Source organism: Lissotriton vulgaris, chromosome 4_1 (assembly GCF_964263255.1).
Source record: "Lissotriton vulgaris chromosome 4_1, aLisVul1.2, whole genome shotgun sequence".
Classification (NCBI taxonomy): Eukaryota; Metazoa; Chordata; class Amphibia; order Caudata; family Salamandridae; genus Lissotriton; species Lissotriton vulgaris.
In genome coordinates this window covers 1,975,878,524-1,975,904,303 of record NC_141691.1, presented here as the reverse complement: position 1 = coordinate 1,975,904,303, position 25,780 = coordinate 1,975,878,524, and the positions used below count along the sequence as shown (strand labels likewise).

At 45.0% G+C, this 25,780-nt stretch overlaps 1 pseudogene; it reads left to right on the top strand.

The window, feature by feature from the left end:
* Nucleotides 1–1,428: 1,428 nt before the first annotated feature.
* Nucleotides 1,429–24,005, top strand: LOC147724765 (uncharacterized; annotated as a pseudogene).
* The last annotated feature ends 1,775 nt before the right edge of the window (nt 24,006–25,780 follow it).

The following is a 25,780-nucleotide window of genomic DNA, read 5'->3' as shown; positions in this document are numbered from 1 at the left end:
CTAAGAGCTCCCGCGTATCCGTAGGTCGCAGCACGCCGTACCCCGTAGAGGGGTAAGATGACTCCGATGATGAAGCATGACACCAAGGGGCCTGTTGGTGTGTGAGGGGACCAAAAACAATAAGGATGTTCCCCACATTTGGAGGATACGCTCTAAGCTCAAGGAGTGGATTCTTTTTGTTTATATACATTTGACCAGGGAGAACAAATCCATTTCGATACATCTCTCTCTCCCCCCTTTGTTAGTGAGAATAGTAGGTAGTGCCAGGATCAGGATGCCTTGATTGTAACCAAACATCTAATAAACTATGATCAGATATAATCTGTTGTAAAGCCTTAAATACAGGGGCGTAAAACAGCCCCCCCGCAGCATCTGCGTTGTGTGGGGGGGCCCCTCCCTTTATTTATTAGGACATAATTTTAATGGTGCACAGTGCGCACAGCACACCCAGCCAGGCCGACCTAATAAATTAAAGGGTGCACACGGCAGGGGCATGTAACACAGTTGTGAGGGGGGGCGGTGGGGGAGAGCCGCGCTCCAGGGGCCCTCTTACTGACTGTATTTATTGTGATTTTAGCAGCACATGGCATGCACGCACGCTCTTCTAAATTAAATGGTGAGGCGCGGATACGCCCGCCTCGGGCCTCAGAGGCTCGCTCTTTGACTTTGATTAATGTAATGGTGCGAAACTGCTGTGCAGTGCGCACGCGTGGGACTCGGCTGGGCCTCAGTCTGAGCCTCTTGAGTTAATGGTGCGTGCCGCGGGCCCGGCCGGGCCTCTACCCTCTGAGGCTAAAATGGTTAGTGGGTGCGCGCGCGCAGTTGTCTGCACGACGCGCGCGCGTGGGTTTCAAGGGTGGTTCAAGGGCTGGTGGTGTCGTGACTCGTGAGCAATGCACTGATTTAAATACTGCTTCGGCCACGGCGCCAGTCATGCTAACATGCTTGCTGCCTTAAAAGTGCGGCGTGCGCGTGAGCCGAGATTGGAGATCCTATACTGATACCAGGTAAGATCCAGGCAGACCAGACGCCACGCTGAGAAGGACCGTCCGAGGTCCGATGATGTCCTTCACCGACCAGCAATAATTTACACATTATTAATAGCCCAGGGCCCTGCCTGGCTAGCCTTGCCCAGTTGCCTTGCCAGGCCCAACTCGGGCTCCGTACTAGGATCAGTGTGAAGCAGCCAAACAGTCACTGGCAGCTTCCCTCTGCTCCAACCACTGCTCAGAGTCAGCAGATGCAAGCATCCCCCAAAACAGTCAGCCCCTTGCCGCGGGAGAAATTGCAAATCCCAAAGCCCGGCTGCTCATGCGGATGCCCCTGTACCCTTCGTTGGGCTCTCACTCTGCTCGTGTTTTACCTCCCCTTGGTGAAAGTATTGTGTTTTTGTGCCATGCCCCAGGTCTGAGCTCGCTGCTCAGCACTATGGTCCCTTGTACTGCGGGGCAGCCCCCTGCCCTGCTGATGCTACTGTTTCTTTTACCCCTTAGCAGCCTAGCTGGCGCACAGATGTCAAATGCGCCTGCACGAGCGCTAAGAGACTGAGATGGCGGCAATTAATGCGTGACAATGCATTTCAGTGCGGTGTAGCGGAACACCACACTGAAATGCGTTAGAGTCACGTTTGAAGCGTGATACTTGGCAGGACTGAGTTCATACTTCCACCGGACCCTCCCTGGACAGACCCAAACCAGCGATCCAAAGGCTGAACAAATGGCGGGAAGTGCCCCTCTATCCCATCCCGCCCCCCTCCTATTCACCCACAAACCCAGGTGCATCGGGTCCGGGTTGGTCTTCAACTCGCAGCCTCGTTAGAACCTCACATCCGAGCCTGAGAAATGCCTGGGCAGACAGTGAGACGGCAGGAGCATCATGGAGAGCCGGGGAGAGGATGCTTCACAGTCCGAGGGTGGCAGAGCCGGTGGCCCGGAGAGAGGGAGGGAAAACAGAGGGGCCGATCTCTGTAGCAGTGAGGCGAAGGGACTACGCTCACCCTGGACGGGTGGTAACTCAGTTACACCCTGTCGGAAATAGAGAGGACAACATTTGTGACCGATTGAAATCCAGAGCAGGGGTCAGGTCTCAACCTCTCGCTAATAATGGACCCATCTATGCAGGAGAGCATGCAGGCCAACGTTACGAGGGACGAGGAAAGCACACCCTCACATCTCAACAGAAGCAAGGAGGCGAGGGGTACAAAATAACATTCTTTATGAGCCAGACAGACAGGAAGCACAAACTCACACCCCATCTGAACCAGAAAAAAGAGAAGCACAAACTCACACCCCATCTCAACCAGGAAAAAGAGAAGCACAAACTCACATCCCATTAAAAGCAGAGACAACAGAATCACAAACTCACATCTCATCTCAATCAGTGAAGCTAGAAGCACAGACACACATGCTAACTGGACCAGGGATGGTTGAAGCACAAACTCACATCCCATCTCAAACAAGGAGACGGGATGCACATATTCACATCTCGTCAGAACCAGAGATGGCAGAAGAACAAACCTATATTCCATATGAATCAGTTAGACAAGAAACATACACTAATGTGCATCAGGAAGAGAAAAAGAACAGGCCAGCATCCCTTCAGAAGTTACAAGAGCATATACTCAGGCTCATATCCCATCAAAACTAGAGAGAGCAGTACCAGAAACTCGCATCCTTTCAGAACCAATGAGTGCGGAAACTCGCATCCCACCAGAATCAAAGATGGTGAAGGTGCTGGTCTCATGCAAAAACAACAATTGATGGACAGAATGCAGGTGCTGGTCTCTTCAGAATCAAGGAGATCTGAGGATCTGACATTGTCGCAACCCTGGAGGCCAGAGGCTGGGCAGACAGAAAAACACATCCCCTCAGAACTGGCTAAGGCAAAGCCCCAGATGCCACCAGAACCTGGCAGAGATGGTGGTGGATCTCAAGGCCGATTAATACATGCTAGGTCACCTCATAACACAATTGCTGGCTATCACACTTTCCAAGAACAAGATGCTTCTTCAGTTCAGACCCAAGGCACTGAGACCCCGCCTGAACCGGGAAAAACACAATCCCCATCAGAATTAAAAGGAGTTCGAGCTCTGAACCGATCTGAAAGGATGGTGATAGTTACAAGTTCATCAGGTGCAGCCAGAAGCTCTCTGGGTTTAGATGCACTGGGACAAGGAACAGCAAGGCCTGCTGAGACTATTTCAGGAGAGCCAAGAGACTCAGACCTATCAGATCTATCAGACACGAGGTGAAACCTCCTCAGAACCAGATATGAGGATACTTGTAACCCTGCTGGAGCCAAGGGGTGCAAGAACCAGGACACCCCCACAGCTGGATGGCACCAATAAAGGGACCACTTCCAGAGAGTTGGAGGCCAAACCTCACTCCCCACCGGAACCTTGTGGGGCAGCAACCCGGACCCTCAGCGGTCCAGCGTCTGGACAGACAGCAGCTGAGGCAGACAGGAGGTCAGCACGGACAAATGTTGAGGCATCCAGTGGTCCGAGGCCATCTTGGATGAGAGACCCTTTTTCAAGTGATTCAGAACCAATGAGGACAGAGGGCCACATTTCATTGAAGGCTTGGACTAGTTTGCTTGGATCCTTGGATCGAGACTGGAGAGGAGGTATGGAGCGGAAGCAAGCCGATCTAGTTAGCATGTCCAAGCCAGGTGAGCCCAGTATGTGGCTGCAGTTATAGTACTGTGTTCAACTCCCACTGTAGTCTGTCAGCGGGTGTTGGGACTGGTGTCTCCTTTTCTCTTAATAGAGTATTTGGAGTTGTATGGATGTTTACCACCTCTTCTTTATTTCACTGTTCTCCTTATTTGGTACAGATAATCACGGGTCCTTCATTTTTGGCTACCCCACATATACAGTTGTGCAGTGGTATAAGAAGCTGCCCCTAAATTGGTGAAACCCACTTTACACAGTAATAACCCATTAACCGCCCATATACAGAGAATATAAAGGTGGGGGATACTCCTTATCCAATGGTGTGACTTAGCAATGATAAGAATGTAAGGTTCCTTCCAAATGAGTGTAAGGCCCAGTGAAGGAGTAAATAGCTAATTTTCATTTGGTGTAGCTCACTAGTGTTAGGAATGTTGGTCTACTTACACATTGATGTAACTAACTAATGATGGAAGGCTGGACTTATCCTCCATTGTTTCCATTCACTAAGAGTATCAATGGTGCACTCCACAACCAATTTGTGTAATTCACTAATGATGGGAGCGAGGGGCTCCTTTCTCATTGGATCACTCAGCAGTGTTGGTAAAGTCTAATTTCTCGCATCTCACTGTAACTCACTAATAAAAGCAGTGTTTGTTCTTTCATTTAGGTGTTGCTCATCAACAGCAGTAATGTGGGATCCCTTCTGCACAAATGTAACTCACTATGTTAAACAAGTGGGCTCCTCATACGTTGAAGTAAATTATATAATGGTAGAAATGTTAAGCTACTTCCACAATTATGTCACTAAAATGGCAGAAACGTTGGGGTCCTTTCACGCTGATGTGACACACTAATGGCAGGGGTAGTGAGCTCATATCAAACTGTCGTTACTCACTAATGATACACATTTTGGTTGGGCTCCATATACGAATATGCAAATCACTAATAATGTAAGAATGTTGAGATGCTTCCAAACAAATATTACTCACTAATAGTAGTAACGTTGAGCTCTTTCCACATTGTTGTATCTCGCTAATGGTAAACATGTTGGACTCCTTCTAAGTTGATGTAACTCACTAGTGGTAGGAATGTTGGTCTCCTTCCACACTAAGGCAAATCACTAATGGTAAACATGTTGGGCTCTTTATGAGCTGATGCAGCTCATTAATGGTAGGAATTTTGAGCGCCTTCCACACTAACTTACTCATGGTAGGGTTGTTAAGCTCTTTCCACATTGATGTAACCCTCTAATGGAACACATGTTGTGCTCCTTAAACGTTGATGTAACTCACTAATGGTAGAAATGTTGGGCTCTTTTCTACTGGTGTAACTCACTGCGGATTTGAAGGAGGACTCTTCACCCATTCACCTTTCACATTGGTGTAATTAAGTACGGACAGGAAATTAGGGCTCCCATTCTACAGGTCTTGCTCTGCAATCATCCAAATTAAAAGCTTTTCTTTCCCATTGGTGTACTTTATTACTAATAGAAATGTTGTAATTCGTCCCCTTTGAGGAGTGTCTGCTTAATAGAAGGCACCCTTCCCGCTGTGTGTGAGGCGCTTGTGCTACGACGAATACTGAGCTACTTCCCTGTGGGTGTATTTCACCAATGACATGCATCCTGAACTTCTTCCCCATCTAAGTAACTCCCTTTTAATGGCAAGTAGAGGCTCCTACTTCTCTAGATGTCTCTACTGTGATAGGAATTAAGTTTCCTATTCGATTGTTATCCTCGTGGTAGGAGAATAGTCTCATTCCCTAGTATCGTAACACTCCCCATGCTTTTTCTAGTATGGTAAGACTCGCCCATGCTTTCCCTAGTATGTTAAGACTAGCTCATGCTTCCTTAGTATGGTAAGACTCCCCCATGCTTTCTCTAGTATGGAAAGAATCGCCCATGCTTTCTCTAGTATAGTAAGACTCGCTCATGCTTTCTCTAGTATGGTAAGACTCGCCCATGCTTTCTCTAGTATGGTAAGCCTCGCCCATGCTTTCCCTAGTATGGTAAGACTCGCTCATGCTTTCCCTAGTATGGTAAGACGTGCCAATGCTTTCTCTAGTATGGTAAGACTCGCCCATGCTTTCCCTAGTTTGGTAAGACTCGCCCATGCTTTCCCTAGTATGGTAAGACTCGCACATGCTTTGTCTAGTATGGTAAGACTCTCCTATGCTTTCCCTAGTATGATAAGACTCGCTCATGCTTTCTCTAGTATGGTAAGACTCAACCATGCTTTCTCTAGTATGGTAAGACTCGCACATGCTTTCCCTAGTATGGTAATACTCGCTCATGCTTTCTCTAGTATGGTAAGGCTCGGCCATGCTTTCCTTAGTATGGTAGGACTCTAGGGGTGTAAAAAATGCCCCCTCAGTCTCCGCGGTGAGGGGGGGCCCAGGCCTGGACATCCCAAGCACGGAATGGAGACCACGGTGGAGGTACCGGTCCAGTCGGACTAGTGGAATCAAGTTTTGAGAAGAATACGTCCTGTAGAGGGCCCAGATCATATCGGGTTCTTCTAGAGCCATAGGCGGGATCGAATGATATCAACTGTATCAAACATTGCAGGGGGGTCGACCGGCTTAGAGCGCTCACACAGCCGACTGCTCGCCATCTTTTCCTCTCAATACTCATTATTTCTCAGAGCATAAGAGGCATGCAAAGTCCTGTGGACTGAGATGATGGGAATGGGAGCAATGTCATTAGGGATGGCTAAGGGATTTAGGTTATGGTTGACAATGTTGATGGGTTACGCTAATAATCCTCAAATAATGAATGTAACTATTCATAAAATAAAGGTTAGGGGTAAATCTACAAAGCCAAAGCTTTTTGTTTGTCACTTCTAATAATAGTTTTCTTCATGCAATTAAGGTTCTGCAGTAGAGTGACTTTTAGAAGAATCTGTACCTGGTTCCAGTTTAAAGGGGACATCTATTCAATGATGTCACAAAAGTGTTTAAACACAGTCAGACATCATCAAGCAAAGAGACAACCAGAAACCCTTATTGCTGGTGATAGCGGATGATGTAACACTGAGTCAGAGGGCATGCTTTTTACTTTTCACCGGATGTCATCATTCCTAAGATGTAATGTAGATCTGATAAGATTCATCCCCATCACTAGGGGGAGTTTGATCTTCAGTGGAGCTATGGTTAAAGTATTTGTTTAGCTTAGGAACAAAGCACCAGTGAATTGGTTAAACCAGTTAAAGTGTTATGTTTAATAGCAGGAAAGGAGAGGTACACAAGTTGTGTCGAAGGACAAGAAGTGAGAGACATTGAGTAAAGGGGAAGAAATGCCACTGGTGGTATTGAGTCGGATTTTGGGCTTTTAAAAAGATATGGAGGCAGAAAGGTGGATAAGTACAAGAAGGAGAATGGAATAGGAACAATGTGGAGAGTTGTATTGAAAGAGGGAAGGATAGAAATTCAAATGAAGAGAATATAGTCTGGTCTGAGTCTTTAAAAATGGGAACGTTCACCCGTAGCTTCAGTCTGTCATTTGGGTGCAGGTTTCCAGGAGTGCACCTGGAAAGGTTGTCTTGATGGGAATGCACTCCCACATTCATGATGGTACAGAATTCGCACAAAATGCCTTAGAAGTTTAGGTAAAAATACTTTTCCCTGTGCAGAAAGTACTTCGCTGTCAAGCCCACTAAGGTCTTCTTCCAATTTCATTCCCGGAAATGGTATGGGAATGGGTGCTGGAGGAAGTACGTGAATACCTGCAAACCTGAGAACTTGTCAGTGTGCACAAAACTTCCAGATTAGAGCATCCTGCCCTGAAATACCCACGCCACTGCCCTGGGACTGGATAGGTAAAATATTACTGCCCTGAAATACCCAACCACTACCCTAGGATTGCATATGTAAAATGGAACTTCCTGTCCTCCCGGCAGCGTGAGAGATCTCCACCTAAACAGGATGGGTGGCGATGTGTATGGACCTTAAGCATTTATGCTAAGGACAGCTGGGGCACTGTGCTTGACATCTGCAGGTACCACCTGTGAATCCATCAACTTGCAACCACTGTATCACTGATCTAGTATCAAATACAATTTAACGGAACGTTTACCATTGTTCTTTTCACTTAATTTTAGATATCACTATTATAGCAGTAGCTCATTCATGATCCTGAAGAAAGCCACAACACTTCCAAGGTCATAGGCTGAAACATGATGATCTAAGTTGAGGACAACTTGATCTAATGGTTCCTTTCATATCTCTTGTTCTCCTTGTTGATTTTAACCCTAGCACAATGCAGCCAGAATAAAAGTATGCAGTAAACCATGTAGCTAGTTTTAATTCACCTTCATTAGCACTGCACCTCTCACAACACTCTGGAAGTTCACATCGGGTCTTAGTGAGAACCCCTCTGAAAACAGAACATCCTTGAGCACCTCCCTTGCAGAAAGGGGGTTGTAGCCCACACCATGACTAAGTTTCATGGTGCAAGGAGAAATCCCTATGATAAAGCATGACACCATTGGTAAATGAGGGAAACCGTCCTTTAAAGGGACACCTTCTTCTTAGACAGCCTCTCTTACCTTTTTCTTTCCATTGACAGAACCGAGGCCCCTTGTGTGTTTTGTGTATGTAAAATATTACACCACAACAGTGGGTTAATATCATGCATGAGTGCAAATGCAAGTTTCTGAATTTCAAAGTTGTATTTGCACTCGTAATTCTATCTTTACACACATGCAGGTTTGACATGCGTGTGCAAATCATTTCTTAGCTGAACCCCGATGGACATAATTACAAGCCCCTTGTGCTGCGGTGCGTCACTTTTATTATCAGCGGGACTTGTTGAGCGCAGCTTATCACCCATGTGGGTTTCCAGGCGCTGTGAGGTTGAGCGATCCTCAGTCGGAGGGAGGAGGCTGGTCGAAAAGCCAGGTCTTCAGCTGCTTCAGAAAGAGGGCAGTGTGGAGGTCGTTCCAGGACTAGGAGGCGAGGTAGGAGAAGCAATGGCCACTTCAATGGCTTCAACGAATGTGAGGGATGTGGGCTAAAGCAAGGATGGCAGAGCAGAGTTGTCTCGTGGGTTGGTACACGGTCCGGTGGTCATTGATGTAGGTGGGTGTGGTCTTATGGAGGGCTTTGTAGGCATGTGCGAGGAGTTTGAAAAGGCAGCTCTAATGGATGGGTAGTCAGTCGAGGGTCTTGAGGTGGGGGGTGATGCTTGCTCTTGGGAAGGTCAAGGATGAGTCTTGCCACTGAATTCTGGATAGTTTGAAGGCGGTTGAGGAGCTGTTTGGTGGTGCCAGCATACAGCACGTTCCCGCAGTCAAGTCAGCTGGAAATGAGGGCCTGGGTAACTGTCTTTCTGGTGGAGGTGGGGATCAAATGGAACATCTTGCAGAGCATGCAGAGGGTGTGAAAGCAGGCAGAGGAGATGGCATTGATCTGTAGTTTCATGGTGAGATGAGTGTCCAAGATGATTCCGAGGTTGCAAGCATGATCTGACGAGATAGGTGATGGACCAAGTGCGGAGGGCCACCAGGTGTCGTCCCAGGGGGAGGGCTTGTTTCCCAAGATGATGATGTCAGTCTTAACAGAGTTGATTTTCAAGCAGTTGGGTTTCATCTAGGTGGAGAGTTTGGTCATGTGGGTTTGGAAGTTGAGTCTTGTGGTGTCAGGGTCTTCTGAGAAGGATAGAATGAGCTGGGCCTCATCGGTGTAGTAGACTATGTTGAGTCTGTGGGTGCTAGCAATGTTGGCCAAAGGTGTAATTTAGGTGTTGAAGAGGGTGGGGCTGAGGGAGGAGCCCTGGACACTGAATATGATGTCTCAAGGTGTGGAGCTGTAGGGTGGGAGGTCTATGCTCTGAGTTTGTCCAGAGAGAAAGGAGGCAAGCAAGTTGAGAGCCTTGCCTTGGATGCCTATGTGGTGGAGTCTGGTGATGATGGTGTGGTGGGAGACCGTGTCGAAGTATTCCAAGAGGTCCAGATAGATGAGAGCAGTGGTGGTCAAGGAGGAGTTTAATGTCATCTGTGGCTACGATCAGGGCGGTCAGGGTGGTCAGAACCCTGACTGGGAGGTGTTGAACAGGTTGTTCTCTACAAGAAAGTTTGTAATGGCCTTCTCCAAGACTTTAGCCAGGAAGGGGATGCGCGAGATCGGTCGGTAGCTTTTTAGTATGTTGGGGTTGGCTGAGAGTTTCTTCAGGAGGGGTTTGAATGTGGCGTGCTTCCAAGTGCTGGGTACGGTGGCTGAGGTGTTGAGGAGTCCAGCAAGGATGCACCCATTGGCTTTGCTTCCTAGGTTGAAGATGTGGTGAAGGCAGGGGTCCGAGGGGGACCCGAAGTGGATGGAGTTCATGATAGAGATGTTGTCTTCCGGTGAGAGTTGCTTCCATTCAATGATTTGGTGGAGGGTTGTGTCGCTGGGGGTAAGGGTGTGGGAGAGATTGGTAGGCTGGAGTTGAAGATAAAGTAGATGTTACCGATCTTGCGGTGGAAGAAGTCTGCCAGAGTGTCGCAGAGGGCTTGGGAAGGACAGGCAGTGTTCTCAGTGGTGGAGGGACAGGCAAACTTCAGGACAATGCTGAAGAGTTCCTTGGTGTGGTTTGCACTTGCTTCAAGGTGGGTAGTGAGGGCTTATTTCTTAGTTTCCTACAGCCATCAATGGTATTTGCTTCAAGGTGGGTAGTGAGGGCTTCTTTCTTAGTTTCCAAGAGCCATCAATGGTATTTCTTGTGGGCGGTCTTGTAGAAGTTGCGGTTTGTGGGGGTCTTGTCAGAGCACCAGAGTATTTTCAGTTTCTTGCTTTGTTGTTTAAGGGTCAGAAGTTTGGGAGTGAACACACTGGCTTGCTTGGTGGTTCTTCCACTGGGAGTGTTCTTCTGAGGTTCAATGTTGTCAGCAGCTGAGGTGAGCCAGTTAAAGAAATTCTGGATTTGAGCTTACGCGGGCCCTAGCGGGTGATCTGGTTTCTTTTAGGGCGACTGTCCAGAGGGGTTTGATGACTCTTCTCAACTTGCATCAGGGAGCAGAGGGGTGTCTCGCAGGGGCTTCCACAGGGCAGTCGATGGAGAAGTGAACTATGCTGTGGTTTGTCCAGGACAGTTCAGTGGTGCGGAAGAACTTGGCACGGCCGTTGGTAGAGAAGGTGGGATCCAGGGTTGCGTCCTGCGATATGTGTGGGGGTGGTGACCAACTGAGCGAGGCCGATTATGCTAATGTTTTCAAGAAGCGAGGAAGTGTTGTGAGTGGCGGGATCTTCGAGGTGAACGTTGCAGTCTACAAGGAATATGTAATGGTCTATTGCTATTGGAGGGATGAAGTCTGAGATAGTGTTGCAGAGGGTGGCGCTGAAGCCTGGTGCTCTGTAGGCGAGGGTTCACCTGAGGTTGGTGTTGACATCGGGTCTGATTTAGAACTTGAGGTGTTCCATGATTGGAGTGGTGTTGACATCCAGGACGATGCAGTCAACTGCGTCTTTGTGGATGATGGCAATGCCTATGCCGGGTCTTTTGGAGCAGTTGTGGTGCATAACTTTGTATTTGGGGGTGTGGCAGTGGCAATGTCAGATGCGGATGAGAGGGTGAGCCTGGTCTCGGTGATGACCAGCACGGTAGGTGCAAGGGCGGTGTCCCAGACCTTGCAGAGGGATCTGACATAGAGAAGGGCGCAGTGGAGCTGCAGCCTTTGTTGGGTTGTTGGAGGCTGGTTGGTGGTTGCATGAATTTTGTTGTTGTAGGAGAATCGGCAGTGCCGATTATGGGAAACAGTGATGTACCTGCGGCACAAGGGGCTTGTAAATTAGCCCCCGAGTCTTTTACAATAACAATATATTTGCCCAGAAAATTAAAGTGGAGCAACAGGTTTTCCAGCGTCTTGAGGCTTTTTTTGTAGATCGGGATATAAAAGATGTATTATTCATTCATTCATTCATTCATTGAACAGGCTGTCTTTCCTATGATTTGTTATTGAAAACTCTTCGTCTTCCTAATTGAATTAAACCAGGGATGGGTTACATTCTTTTGAGACCTCAATTTCTTACTGCATCCTATAGGCACCTAACCCGCCCAATAAAGAAGATCTCTATATTCTATTTCTGTCTCGTGCAATATTTATTTAAAATAAAAACAAAGGAAGGAGTTTTAGCAGCGCTGCATCAGGGCATCTGTTCCCCATTTACAGAAACGCTAAGTTGCTGTTGGCTGTCGTTACGGCGATGCTCCTGCTTGCGCTAGCAGATGCTTCGGTCGCTATTTGTCAGGGAAATGGTACTTTGGTAGTTTAAAATGTCCCTTCACAAAGAAATAAACAGAATGGCCAGCAGAAGCACACAATCAGATGATAGATAAATGTGTAATTAAGTATAAATTGAAAGGCAATCAACTGACGGACAGAAAAATAAAACACGCTTCTTCTTCCTGGAAATTCAGATAAAAGCTTTCAAGGTTATTCTGCACAGCAACAATCAAAAACCAAGTGTCTGCAAGTGGTATTAAAATAATGAGTGTATGAATGTAACTGTGTAGTCCAATTGATGTGGGATAATTTGGTAGTATAATGATCCTTAAATTTTTGCAGAAACTGATGTATTTGGGAAATTGTGATAGAATTCTCTTCAATGCGACCATTTATTATTTAAAAAGTGACCCTTAAACTTCTGCTTACTTCTAGGAAGGATTCACGTGGTTTCTTGATCGACGGAGGGTGCATGAGTTCACGCGAGATTGTTGTGAAGACGTAGTACAGGAATGTAATTCATGCCCAGTCACTCGGTGATTCTTTCCTGCAACGGGCTAGATTGACTTGTAGGTGGTGCAGACCTTTTTTAGAAAAAATACTAGGGTCACATTTGGCTTCTTGTTTATTTCCTTATAGGCCCTGCTTAATTCGATGTCTTTCTTGTTTAGGGAAAATAATTCTGTCATAGTTTTCCCCATTTATTTATTTTTTGGAGCATGAAGCCTGTTTTATTGCGAAAGTCATGTCTGGGCTGTTTTGTAAGGCTTTTATTTGGTAACTCAGATAAGTCTTTTTGATTTTTTTTAATTAGGGAAAGATCACTATTCATTTTTAAATAACTCGATATCTTTTTTTCTTTTCTTTCGTTGTTTGAAATTTTTACGTTTTCAGTTTTTTTTTATATTTTACTGTTTTTGAGAGGTATAGAGTCATGTATTAAGTGTTGGAATATTGATAGCTTTGACTTTTTAGTGCTTGTTTTAATTTATGTGGACTTGTTTTTTTTGTTATATACGTTATTTATGGTTTACTCTATAAAATTTGGGTTGTGGGGTAATTGCGTTCAAGGGGCCATGCAGCGCACAAAGGAAGGGTAAACGGGTATGTTTTGTCAATTGCAGAGACTACTGAGGCCCTCACAGGGAGTCCATTCTCTCTTGCTTTTTGGAGAAATTGCAACAGAGCTCAAACATCTGCCCTGAACACAACAGAAGACTACAGTCTTTTATGGTGGCGTTGAAGGAGGAGACACAAGAGAAGCAGCTGGCAGGTGAGTAATTCATTGGTTCATCATAGTTAAATTGTAGAAGAGGTGAGCTTTGAGTACCTGGGTAAGCAGGACATATTCCACAAAGGTTGTACCAGAGCACCAGATCCTGGCCCGTTATGCCCCGTGTGAGAAATTGGTTGTTGGTTGAGTGGGTGGTTAACTCTGCTCAAGCAACCGCCACCATCCCTGTCAGGCCGAACCACAAAAGTCACTAAATTAACCTGTGCTTAACCTTCTGGTAGCTTGGCATATAATCAGTCAGGCTTAACTTAGAAGCAATGTGTAAAGTATCTGTACAACACACAAACAGCAATAAAGTGAAAACACAACACAAGAAAAATCTCACATGAATTTAGATAAAATAGAGTGAATTTAATAAATTATTTGACAACAAAAATCCAGTCAGTAGAACCAGAGACTTTCAATTTAAAATCTTTAGGTAAAAATAGTGCTTAACAGCACAAAGTGCCAACAGTGGTTATATGGTCACCTCAGACTGGGATAAAGTCACAAGTTCAGGCTGGAGGCAATGGAGCGCAGGCTGGATACAGGGACCAAGTTAGTCCCACAGAGAAATGTACCTTAAATCCTGGTTGTGGAGCATTGCATCATGCAGCAGGGGTCCGTGGGATAGATGTGAGGGCTGCAATGCAGGCTTGCGTTGAGGCATGTCGCTTCCGATAAGGATCTGTGCCTGGTTTGTCCCACTCTGCGTCGATTTTGTTAGAGACCAGAGTTGGGCTGGCAGAACATCTTAAGCCCCACTTCCAAGGGTCCATTACTGGAGGAGCACCACATGGGGGCCTTGAAACTCACAGCAGGAAGAGTTCAGGTGCTTGAAGCTTTGAGCCTTTTCTGTCCCTGATTCTTTGTTCAGAAGGCCAGCCAACTCACCCTTGGGGTCACTCTGGTGGTCCTGAGTACAAGATGCAGGTCTAATCCTTGCCACTTAGACAACAAAGTAGCAGAGTATCAGGACAGCAGAGCAGGACAGCAGTCCTTCTTCTGAGTCTTCCACAGGTCCCAAAGTGTATTCATGAGTTGGGTCTGAGTTCCACTACTTATACCTTGGGATTACATTGAATTGTGTGAAGCTTCTAGAGTACTCTCCCTACAAACATGTTTGGAATAAAAAATTAGCTAGCATTCGCGCCAAGAATTTTCAATTCTATTAAGGACATGGAGGCGAGGATTATGCTAGTTTAACGCTGATCAAATACAACAGAGGTAATATCACCCACCAGTTTGTAATATAACTGTTTAAGGTAGATTCAGAAGACCAATCCGCAGAATGCATGATAGCTCGAATAGTAGAACCTAACATAAATGTTTTAGAGGCCATGGCGCCACAAACAGAGTGTGCCCCAAACACTTGGGTATCAATACCTGCCTCTTGCATAATAGATTTCAACCATCTGGCTATAGTAGCCGCAGTAACAGCTTCATAAGGTTTTTGCAAAGCAATTAGTAACTGCACCACACCATCAGGCTGAATAGGTCTGGTACATTCTTCGTAAGCTTTTAGACATTGAACTACACAAAGTTTCGAGTTACCAGGAAAAGCATGATATTCCACTCTATGTGACAATGTTTTAGTCCTGGAAGTGATATTAAAGGAAACTCCTTCAGGAGTAAATACTCTACCTGTAGGGTCTAGAGCTTTCACATCAGACGAACTACGACATGCAGAGAGACATAACAACATGGCTAATTTGGATGAGAGTTGTTTCCTTGTTAACATATCGTTATGTGGCCATTTATTGAATAAGGAAAGAACTTGTGAGACATACCACAAAGAGGAATATTTGCTACCCTAATACCTTTCAATAGTTTGCATACTACTGCAGTCCTATCGGTTTGCCCTCAATCTGGGAATGACCAGCCAAAATGGGCGAACAGAAATTGGTAATAGAACGGTATGCCAGACCATCAAAAGCCTATTTAGACAAGAAATTTACAACATAGGGTAAGTCTGCCCCCACGGGATCCACGTGTTGTTCCAAGCACCAACAAACCCAACTCTTCCAGGCTGAAGAGTATCTTTTCTTGGTTGAGGGGGCCCAGTCCTGGTTGATAAAAACTGAAGCTTTTTCTGAAAATCCCAGCATTTGCCAATGTTGCCGGAAAGTTTCCAGGCCTTCAGGGACAACTGCCCCGATAGTACCATTGGGTGCATTTCTCCATGAGGGCCCTGAAACATCCTTGAGGACCACGGAATCATTCTGGGGGAGTCACAGCTCGCCTCCAATAATATTGAGAACCAAGGCTGCGACTTCCACCAGGATCACTTCCGCCTTGTGACAAATTATCTGCATGAATACTCTGGGAATCAGAATGAAGGGGGGAAAGCATAATTCAGGTTCCAATCCTGGGAAAAGGCATCCATCACCAGAGCCAATGGATCAGGTCTCCAGCTGAAAAATGTGGTCATTTGACGATTCAATTTAGACGCAAACAGGTCTATCTCGCAACTACCCCATATCGCTTGCAGCCACTTGACTATCTGCGGCTGGAGTTGCCAGTCGCTGTAATCTTTGAGATGCTGGGAATTCCAGGCCACCACTATGTTTCCTGGAATATACTCGGATATGACCGAGATCTGTTGACTCAGGCAGTAATGCCAGAAGTCCTTCGCTATCTCTACTGGGATTAAGGACCTCGTGCCTCCCAGCTTGTTGATGTACCGGACTGCTGAGATGTTGTCCATCCGCAAGAGGATGCAACACAAGAGCTGTTTGGGTGACAGAGTTCATATTGCGAACGACCCCGCTAGACAATTGCTATGGAGATCTAGTTCGCGTAGGGACCAATGATCTCCTGTAGAAATATTTCCGCTTCGTGCCCCCTAGCCCCATTGGCTGGCGTTGGACTTTATGACAACCTCCGGCTGGGAGCCGAAAATAGCTCTGCCGCTCCACGCTTCCACGTGGCCAAGCCACCACTTAATCTTCTCCCATACCTCATTGGAAAGAGGGACTAAGTCTTTGTAATAGAGACCCTTCTAAAGATGTTTAATCTTTGACCTTTGAAGGGCTCGATAGTGGAGGGAGCCCGGAAAAATCACCTGTATAGAGGATGACAGGGGACCCACGATTCTGGCAATCACTCTCAGAGAGACCGTCTGTTTGGATAACAGAGAGCAGAGCTCCTTTTTGATGTCTTGTAGTTTGGAGTGTGGGAGACACAACTGGGCTGTCTGAGAGTTTATGACAAAACCCATGAAGTCTATCATCTGGGAAGGACAAAAAAACGATTTGGGTTCGTTGATCACGAACTCCAGGTTTTGCAGCATAGCAATGGTCATGTGTAAATACTGTACCACCAAAGTTGGAGACTGCGCAATGATAAGTATGTCGTCCAGATACACTGTCATGCAAACTCCCTGTTCTCTGAGGTATGATCTCACTGGTTTCATCACCTTGGTGAAGCACCTTGGTGCTGAGGAGAGTCTGAAAGGAAGGACCAAATATTCAAACCATCGGTTCGGCCACTGAAATTGAAGGAACCGGCAATGGGGAGGAAAAATGGGGATGGACAAATAGGCGTCCTTCAGGTCCAGATGGACCATCCAGTCGTCTTGTTTCAAGAGATCCACCAATAGATGAATGCCTTCCATCTTGAAGTGCTTGTAATTCATGAATTGATTAAATTCCTTTAAGTTCAGTACCAATCTGTAACCTCTGCCTTTCTTCTGTACCAAGAAAATATTGCTGCAAAAACCACGAGGCCCATCGTCACAATATGCTATTGCGTGTTTCTACAGCATTTCTTTGAGTTCGGAATCTATAAAATCGCACTCGAGTTGGGAAAAAGAAAGTTGTCTGGGCAGTCTGTCCTGATAAGGGGTCTGATAGAAATCTAACTGGAAACCCTGAATTGTTTGCAATATCCAAGCATCCTGCGAGGGTTTAACCCAATTGTGATAGAAAAATTGAGTACGACCCCACAAGGGTAACAGGAAAATGTCTGGAGCTCATACCTGTAGATTCAGGGGCTTGGAAACCTCCACGGTAGGCTCCTCTGTTGAAACGTCTCTGGTTGAAGCGCGGTCTGGTGGGGTAGAAGTTACCCCCACAAGTGGAGTCCCACGCACTGTGGCAGCGGCCGAAATCTCCTCATTGAGGACCTTAGGTGAACTGACAGCCAAACGAGCGTCCTCTGCCTCATCCGGCCCTGTTAAAAAGGCTAGCCTGAAATACCCTCTTGATGCCAGACTGTGCCTTGTCAAGGGTCGTGAACATGCCCACATATTTGGCCACATCTTTGACGAAACGTTCGCCGCAGGGATTGCCATCTGCAAGGGCACTGGGAATGGAACCCATGAGCATAAGGAGCGATTTGTGTTTTTCCGTAGAAATGGCGCAGTTCGTGTTCCCTAATAGGCAACTATCTCTTTGGGTCCAGCCTGCCAGGACATGTGGATCCACTGCAGTACTGGACTCTTGTGCCTCCAAAACCATCTCTAAGATCTTTGCGAGGGGTCCTGCATCATCCAGAAGTTTGTCCTGACAAACTCGCCAGGTGAGATCAATACCCTTTTTAGGGTCCTTCACGAATTCCTTCAGGAAGTTTAGTAAACTCGAATCTATGTATGGGGTGTCCGCCACCTTGTCAGGGATATCGGGCCTAGGATACTCTGAGTGGATCCTATTCCGTACCTCCTTATCTCCTGCGAAGGTTGTCCTGCAGATAAGCCACAACCTCGGGGGAAGGTGCCCAGTCAGACGATCTGGGATGAACTATATCAGCCGGGTTGAAGTTGAAGAGGGTGGAAATGGTTTGAGAGAGGTCCTGCTCCATGTTTTTGGACTTCTTGGACCTTTTCTTTAGAGGGGCCTCGTCTGGGGAGGTTCCTGAGATATCAGTGTCCTCTTGGACTTTTCGTCCGTGTTAGGTAGTGAAGAGAGAGCAGTAATGTGAGGCCAAGACTTAGTTTGGGGTTCAGTAGCCGAGATGTCCTGAGCTGATTCAATAGGAGAAGGAAAACCATGACGTTTGGCAAATTTTTCCAATTGCTTTGTTATTAGTTTCAGTGCAGTAGCTCGCACTTGCTGCACAGTCCAAGGGGCTGCTTTCTCGAGGGCCTTGTTTACGGACTCCTGGATTGAGGCATCCAGGGCCTCAACAATATTATCCTCCAGGGAAGGGACAGACACTTCCTCTTCATACAGTTTATCATCCTCTTCTTAAGTGACCCAATCCTCCATTGGGGGCAGAAGTTGTAAGTATATTTAACCATGAAGGTGAGGTCAAGAGGAGTAATGGGGGAGCCAACCCACAGCACAATTAGGAAAAAGGTACCTAGCTCCTCATCATCAGCTGTGTAGATGTTCTTGCAGTCCAAAGGGCGTAGGGAGAGCTAAAAGAGCAGAAGTAAGTGGAGCTGTACATACTCCAGGCCCAAAAAACACTTTTGCAGCCAGCCAGGCGAGAAGTTGCTCGGGGGAGATCGAGGGAATATTGAACCTTCTAGGCCAATTAGGGTCTATGCGATGTGCGCAGCCCAAATCCTACTAGGAAGTAGCCCAACTGAGCTATGCGTGTAGAAATTGGAGAAACTATATGGGGACAGGCTCCGTGCGCTTGGGCGGATGAGGGGGGCCTGCCCGTGATTATTTGCATGTATTCTTGCTGCCGATGGTAGCGCGGTACTAAGACTCCAAGCGAGAGTTTAATTAGACTTGGCCGAGCGGGCCACAAATTGAAAAAAGTGCTTTTTCCACCATAGCCAGCTCGTCGAAGCTGCTTAAAATGTGCACAATGGTGTCAAAGGCAGCGCAACCTTCCAGGCCCAAGCGGGAGTCCGGTACTGGAAGCCTGATCGGGTACAGCCCCAAACAAAGTTCCCTGTCACAGTGGGAGACGCAGTGCGAGTTAGCTCTTGTACAATGCATATGAAAGCAGGCAAAGCAAGCTGAAAACAAAGCGCGAGTAGCACAATTACATTTTTAAAACTAGCGGCACATGCCTGATTAATAGTGCCATTATAAACACATAGAAAATATAACAGTAATGATGAATGCATTTAACTTCTTGCGTGAGCAGCAAAGAAAGAGGCTCAAGGACTAGTTGAGGTGGCTCTTATAGGGTCATACAGGAAGTGACATGTGAGTAAAGCATCATGGGATGTGTGGTTTATTTTGAATACAAAACGTTTTGATTGGCTGCTCTGAGTGGGAATAAATAGAAAGAGAAGCATAATACGAAACCTCCGGTTCTGTAATAGAATTTCATTCCTCCCTGCCCTGACCCCTGTTTGTCTGGGGGCCCAAAAGACTAGTATTAAACCCTTCATGAGCGTGCTGAGGCATAGTCTATGAGATGTGCAATTGTGATTAGTGACATCTCCTCTCCCTCATGCTGACAGAGATGGCTCATCTTGGCAACACTTATTTCTCGTTTATCTCACTGTCTGGGAGTAATATACAAAGACCAACTGCCAGCTACACCTAGTCATGTGACCCAGGATACAGGCTACAGACACCAAATGGTTTGGAGAAGAAAATGCCAACTTCCCAAAAGTGGAATTTTCAGAATTGTGAGTTAAAATCCAATCTTACCATTAAGGAGGGTTTTAAAATTCCAATTCTTTAGAGACCAAACTTGACTTACCTACCTGCTTCCATTTTAATGTTATCTCTTGTTAAATGTATTAGGGTAGCCCAATGTTACCCCATGGGAGACATAGGCCTACTAGGACATTTAAAAGTTAAAAATACATGAACAACCTTTTGAATATACTGCAGCCTGCCCTTTGGGCTCTTTACACCTCCCTTAAGGGTGACTTATACGTATTAAACAGGACGCTTTATGCATAGTAAAAGGTTTATTTTGGCAGATTGAAATGGCAGTTAAACTGCACACAAAGACTGCAATGGCAGGCCTGCGCCACATTTAAAGGGTAGCTTAGGTGGATGGCACAATCAGTGCAGCAGGCCCACTAGTAGTATTTAATTTACAGGCCATGGTTACAGGTAGTACCACTTTAATAAAGACTGTCATGTAAATGAAATGTGCTAATTTGGTGGAAGCCAGTCTTACCATGTTTTAGGGAGAGAACACCGCACTTTAGCACTGGTTAGCAGTGGTAGAGTTGTCAGGGACTATCCGGGACTATATATATATATATATATATATATATAAATATATATATATATATATATATATATATATATATATATATATATATATATATATATATATATATATATATATATATATATATATATTTCGCTCCACGAGTGCCGGGAGAGATTCCAAGGCTGTCTGGGCGGTCCGAGTACCAAAGCCGGCGCTTTGTGAATATCCGCTCCCGGGTTCCAAAATTTGTGAAAGAACCACTCGGACACCTCGAGTGCTTTAGCTTTAGATGTGAGTAGACACGAGTGATTGTTTTCTTTGGTGTGATTGAAAGAGTGCCCTCTGGACACTGGCATTTTAGAGGTTTAATACCAACCTCTTTTTCACCAACAGTGTCAACCACAAAAGCAAAGTCAACCACTAAGAGGTAGGATTAGTTCTCTTCTCACTCTGTAGTGTTGTGAAGAAGTCGGTTCTGCCCCCCATTCTGATTGTTTCTCGTTCTCCATTCACAGGCACACGGTCCTGATGAGATTTCCCCACATTCAGGGGTTATCGAAACGCGTAGACCTCTATTCAGCATTAGGATCTTCTGATCTTTCTAAAAAAGGATTACATTGTGTATTTACCGTTTTTCCAATGCTGTGTTTATACTTGAATTGTGACATTGTATAGATTGTATATAAATGTATCATATCTGGATTGTTTTGTGTGGTATGAATGACGAGTGCTAGTCGTGATTTTGTCGTTTAAAGTTCTGTCCGTACATGTCCTTATTTGTTATAATACCTGTGCTCACTGTGGAACTAATTAATTGTTCCTATGTTTCTGGAATCAAAAAACAAAAAGATTGCATATTGAACTGAAATTAATGCATCTAAGTAAAAAATAAAAATAAAATCAATTCATTTGAGACTTGGCTCACTGAGAATTACTGTTTAATTCAGTCATTCGAGAGATCACCCGAGATCCATCTGTTAAGTAAGGCGGCAATATTGGTAATTTTCTTGGTTTATCATTGTATAGTTGAGGCTTGTCCTTATTGCCAGTTAGCCCAGACCCTGTTCTTGCTGATACTTAGCTTTAGTTTATTCAGCAAAGGGAATAACGACGCGTTTCGGGGATGAACCCTTGATCACGCTCGTAGTCAAACAGTGCCACCATGTTTAAATACATAACAAACTCTACACCTCAAGTGATTTTTACCATCAACTGTGGCGGCCATCTTTTAACATGCAATTCAGCAAAGAAACACGTAGTTTTGACATGTCTCGTTCTGTGACACATATTCATCATTTGATTGTCTCAACCACAGATCATAGTACAATGCATATAATGCGATTAAATTCACGCTGTGTGTGGCTGTGGCATTGATATTTCTCATTGTTTTGCCCCAGTGGGCTAGTCACATTAAATAAGTCTCGCCCCAGTGGGCTATCAAAAAGTTCATATATCACCACAATCAATGTTAGGATTTCTACGTGTTCATGATGTTTTGTTGGCCTCGATCTTCTAACCATCAGTTGTCCTTATAAGTTACAGTGCATAACCAATCTGAAATTAAAAACATGACATATTTACACTATAGCAAACTGTATTCAGACTCTAGAACATATCACTCATGCAAATGAATTGCTAGCTCCTCAGTAATATTCAGCCCATTAGGAGCAAGACTTTCCAACTCAACAATGTATTTTGATTCCAATTTGCGCATTGATAATTCACGATCTCCCCCTCTCACACCGAGATCAACACTGTCAATCACCACTAGACGCACCTGGTTCTCGTCACTGTAGTGATATTCCGCAAAGTGGCGAGAAACAGGATACTGCTTATTGGTGTTTTTTATGGCTCTAAGATGCTCCAGCACCCGTTTTTAGCCTCGTGCTTAGTGCTGCCAATATACCATTTCTGACAGGGACAGATAAGAACATATATGCAGTATGTGGTGGTACAAGTCAAATTCTTTTTTATCACAAATTCTCTGTTGAGATTAGGTATAGGCAAGGTTCGACAATCTGTGCTATTCTTACAAGCTTTGCACTTTTTACAACAACGAAAACCAGCCGGTTTTCTAGTGTTGGAGACATCCCTAGATCTCACATGGTTATGGCTTAATTCATCTCTCAGAGATTTGCTTTTTTTAAAAGTAATCTGAGGATTACTGCTCAAGTTGGTACTCAAGTGAGTATCTGTTAACAACACATGCCAATGTTTCTTTAAGATGTGTCTTACAGAGTTCGCCTGTCCTGAGAAAGTGGTGATAAATCGCACAGTGTCCTCTTCTTTGTTGTCTTGCACTTTAGGATACAAAAGGTCATTTCTCTTTAAAGATTGAACTCTAAGCTTGGCTTTATTTATGATGTTATTACTATAGCCTCTCTCAAGGAATCTTTTGCACATAATTTCTTGTTCCAATTCAAAAGATGAGTCATCGCTACAATTTCTTTTTGCACGCAGCAACTCCCCGTAGGGGATGCTGCATATCAGATTGGAGGGGTGGCTGCTATCGGCATTCAGAATGCTGTTACCGGCTGTGCTTTTCCGGTATAGTTTAGATATAATCTGATCACCCTTGACTTCTACCAGAACATCCAGGAATTCAATGGATTTCCTGCTGATGTTGCTGGTGAAATGCAGGTTTAGATTGTTATTGTTCAACTTAGCTATGAAGGATATTGCAGTCTATTCCGTACCCCTCCAAATGAAAAAAATGTCATCGATGTAGCGCAGCCACAGGGCAATGTTGGAAAATTCAGCCATCACCATGGCAACCCGATCCTCCCACCAGCCCATGAAGAGATTCGCGTAGCTGGGGGCGAAGCAGGTTCCCATGGCCGTGCCCTGTGACTGTCTATAGATGTCCTCATCAAAATAAAAGAAATTATTGGTCAAACAGACTTGGATCATTTTTAACAGCATCTGCGAGGAGTTGCTGCGTGCAAAAAGAAATTGTAGCGATGACTCATCTTTTGAATTGGAACAAGAAATTATGTGCAAAAGATTCCTTGAGAGAGGCTATAGTAATAACATCATAAATAAAGCCAAGCTTAGAGTTCAATCTTTAAAGAGAAATGACCTTTTGTATCCTAAAGTGCAAGACAACAAAGAAGAGGACACTGTGCGATTTATCACCACTTTCTCAGGACAGGCGAACTCTGTAAGACACATCTTAAAGAAACATTGGCATGTGTTGTTAACAGATACTCACTTGAGTACCAACTTGAGCAGTAATCCTCAGATTACTTTTAAAAAAAGCAAATCTCTGAGAGATGAATTAAGCCATAACCATGTGAGATCTAGGGATGTCTCCAACACTAGAAAACCGGCTTGTTTTCGTTGTTGTAAAAAGTGCAAAGCTTGTAAGAATAGCACAGATTGTCGAACCTTGCCTATACCTAATCTCAACAGAGAATTTGTGATAAAAAAAAATTTGACTTGTACCACCACATACTGCATATATGTTCCTATCTGTCCCTGTCAGAAATGGTATATTGGCAGCACTAAGCACGAGGCTAAAAAACGGGTGCTGGAGCATCTTAGAGCCATAAAAAACACCAATAAGCAGTATCCTGTTTCTCGCCACTTTGCGGAATATCACTACAGTGACGAGAACCAGGTGTGTCTAGTGGTGATTGACAGTGTTGATCTCGGTGTGAGAGGGGGAGATCGTGAATTATCAATGCGCAAATTGGAATCAAAATACATTGTTGAGTTGGAAAGTCTTGCTCCTAATGGGCTGAATATTACTGAGGAGCTAGCAATTCATTTGCATGAGTGATATGTTCTAGAGTCTGAATACCGTTTGCTATAGTGTAAATATGTCATGTTTTTAATTTCAGATTGGTTATGCACTGTAACTTATAAGGACAACTGATGGTTAGAAGATCGAGGCCAACAAAACATCATGAACACGTAGAAATCCTAACATTGATTGTGGTGATATATGAACTTTTTGATAGCCCACTGGGGCGAGACTTATTTAATGTGACTAGCCCACTGGGGCAAAACAATGAGAAATATCAATGCCACAGCCACACACAGCGTGAATTTAATCGCATTATATGCATTGTACTATGATCTGTGGTTGAGACAATCAAATGATGAATATGTGTCACAGAACGAGACATGTCAAAACTACGTGTTTCTTTGCTGAATTGCATGTTAAAAGATGGCCGCCACAGTTGATGGTAAAAATCACTTGAGGTGTAGAGTTTTTTATGTATTTAAACATGGTGGCACTGTTTGACTACGAGCGTGATCAAGGGTTCATCCCCGAAACGCGTCGTTATTCCCTTTGCTGAATAAACTAAAGCTAAAGTACTCGAGGTGTCCGAGTGGTTCTTTCACAAATTTTGGAACCCGGGAGCGGATATATATATATATATATATATATCAGCATTAACAATAAATGGAATGTGGGCTAAAGCACTTGGAAGGGTAAAGACTGAAGCTCAGTTGGTTCCTCGCCCACAATTGCTTTTGCAAAAACTGACCTCAAATACCTACTCACATATAGGTTATACCTGCAAAGGTAGGGTCTGTGGAGCTGATACCTATGGCAATGTTGTAAATGTAACTCAAAGAACATAGTCACAGTAGACAGGAAACACCATCTAGGATGTCAGCTCTGCCCACAGATTTTGGCAATGAAACAGGAACACTCAATGGCGCAGAACAACATACACAGCCACAATGGGCAAGGAGCTAGCAAGGAGTGCTTAACAGGAAAAAAGGGAAACAAGGGCACACTTGGCAGAAAGCAAATAACAAACAAACAGGGAAATTAGAAACAAGATAGTAGAACAGGAAGACAGACAGCTAGAGACGGAAACAGAGATTATGTGAAGAAAAACAGCAACTGAGACAAAGGAAATAGGGGAGAGAAGATTCAATGGTGCATCAAATTGTACTAGTACAGGAATCAAGGCATAGCTAAGGATCAGGTGTCAGAGTAGCACTGAAGAGAGTGCTAATTCAGGAACCAGAAATGCTCTAGCTCCGGAACAGGAATCAAGGTAACACTACAGGCAGTTGCTAATTCAGGAACAAGGATAGGTTTGGCTCAGGAATCAAGGAAACACTAAAGGCAGTGCTAATTGAGGAACAAGGAATAGACAGCTCAGGAGTCAAGAGAGCACTGCTAGCAGTGCTAATCAGGAACAACGAATACCTGCAACTCAGGAACAGGAACAACTATAGCTCAGAAATCAGGGAATAGCAAAAGCTCAGGAAACAAAGAAATCAACAGCTCAGGAAACAAGGATTAGTCTCATCAGAACACAGATACAATGAAAAACACTGGACTGAAAGGCACTGGGACTTAAAAGAGCTCACAGTAATAACATGCATCAGGTGTGAGCATTCTAGCAGCTGCCAGCCAAATGTGAGCTGCATTCCTCCACCCATCCTTTGCCTGCAGAGGTGGAGACAAAGCAGTGAGCAGGGAATTCTAGGTAATGGAGTTTCAGGCATGAGCAGGTTGGCTTGAAGCATGAGCAGGCTGGCTTCCACAAAACCCAGCATGGATTGGGAATAGATGGCAATTTCCAAGTA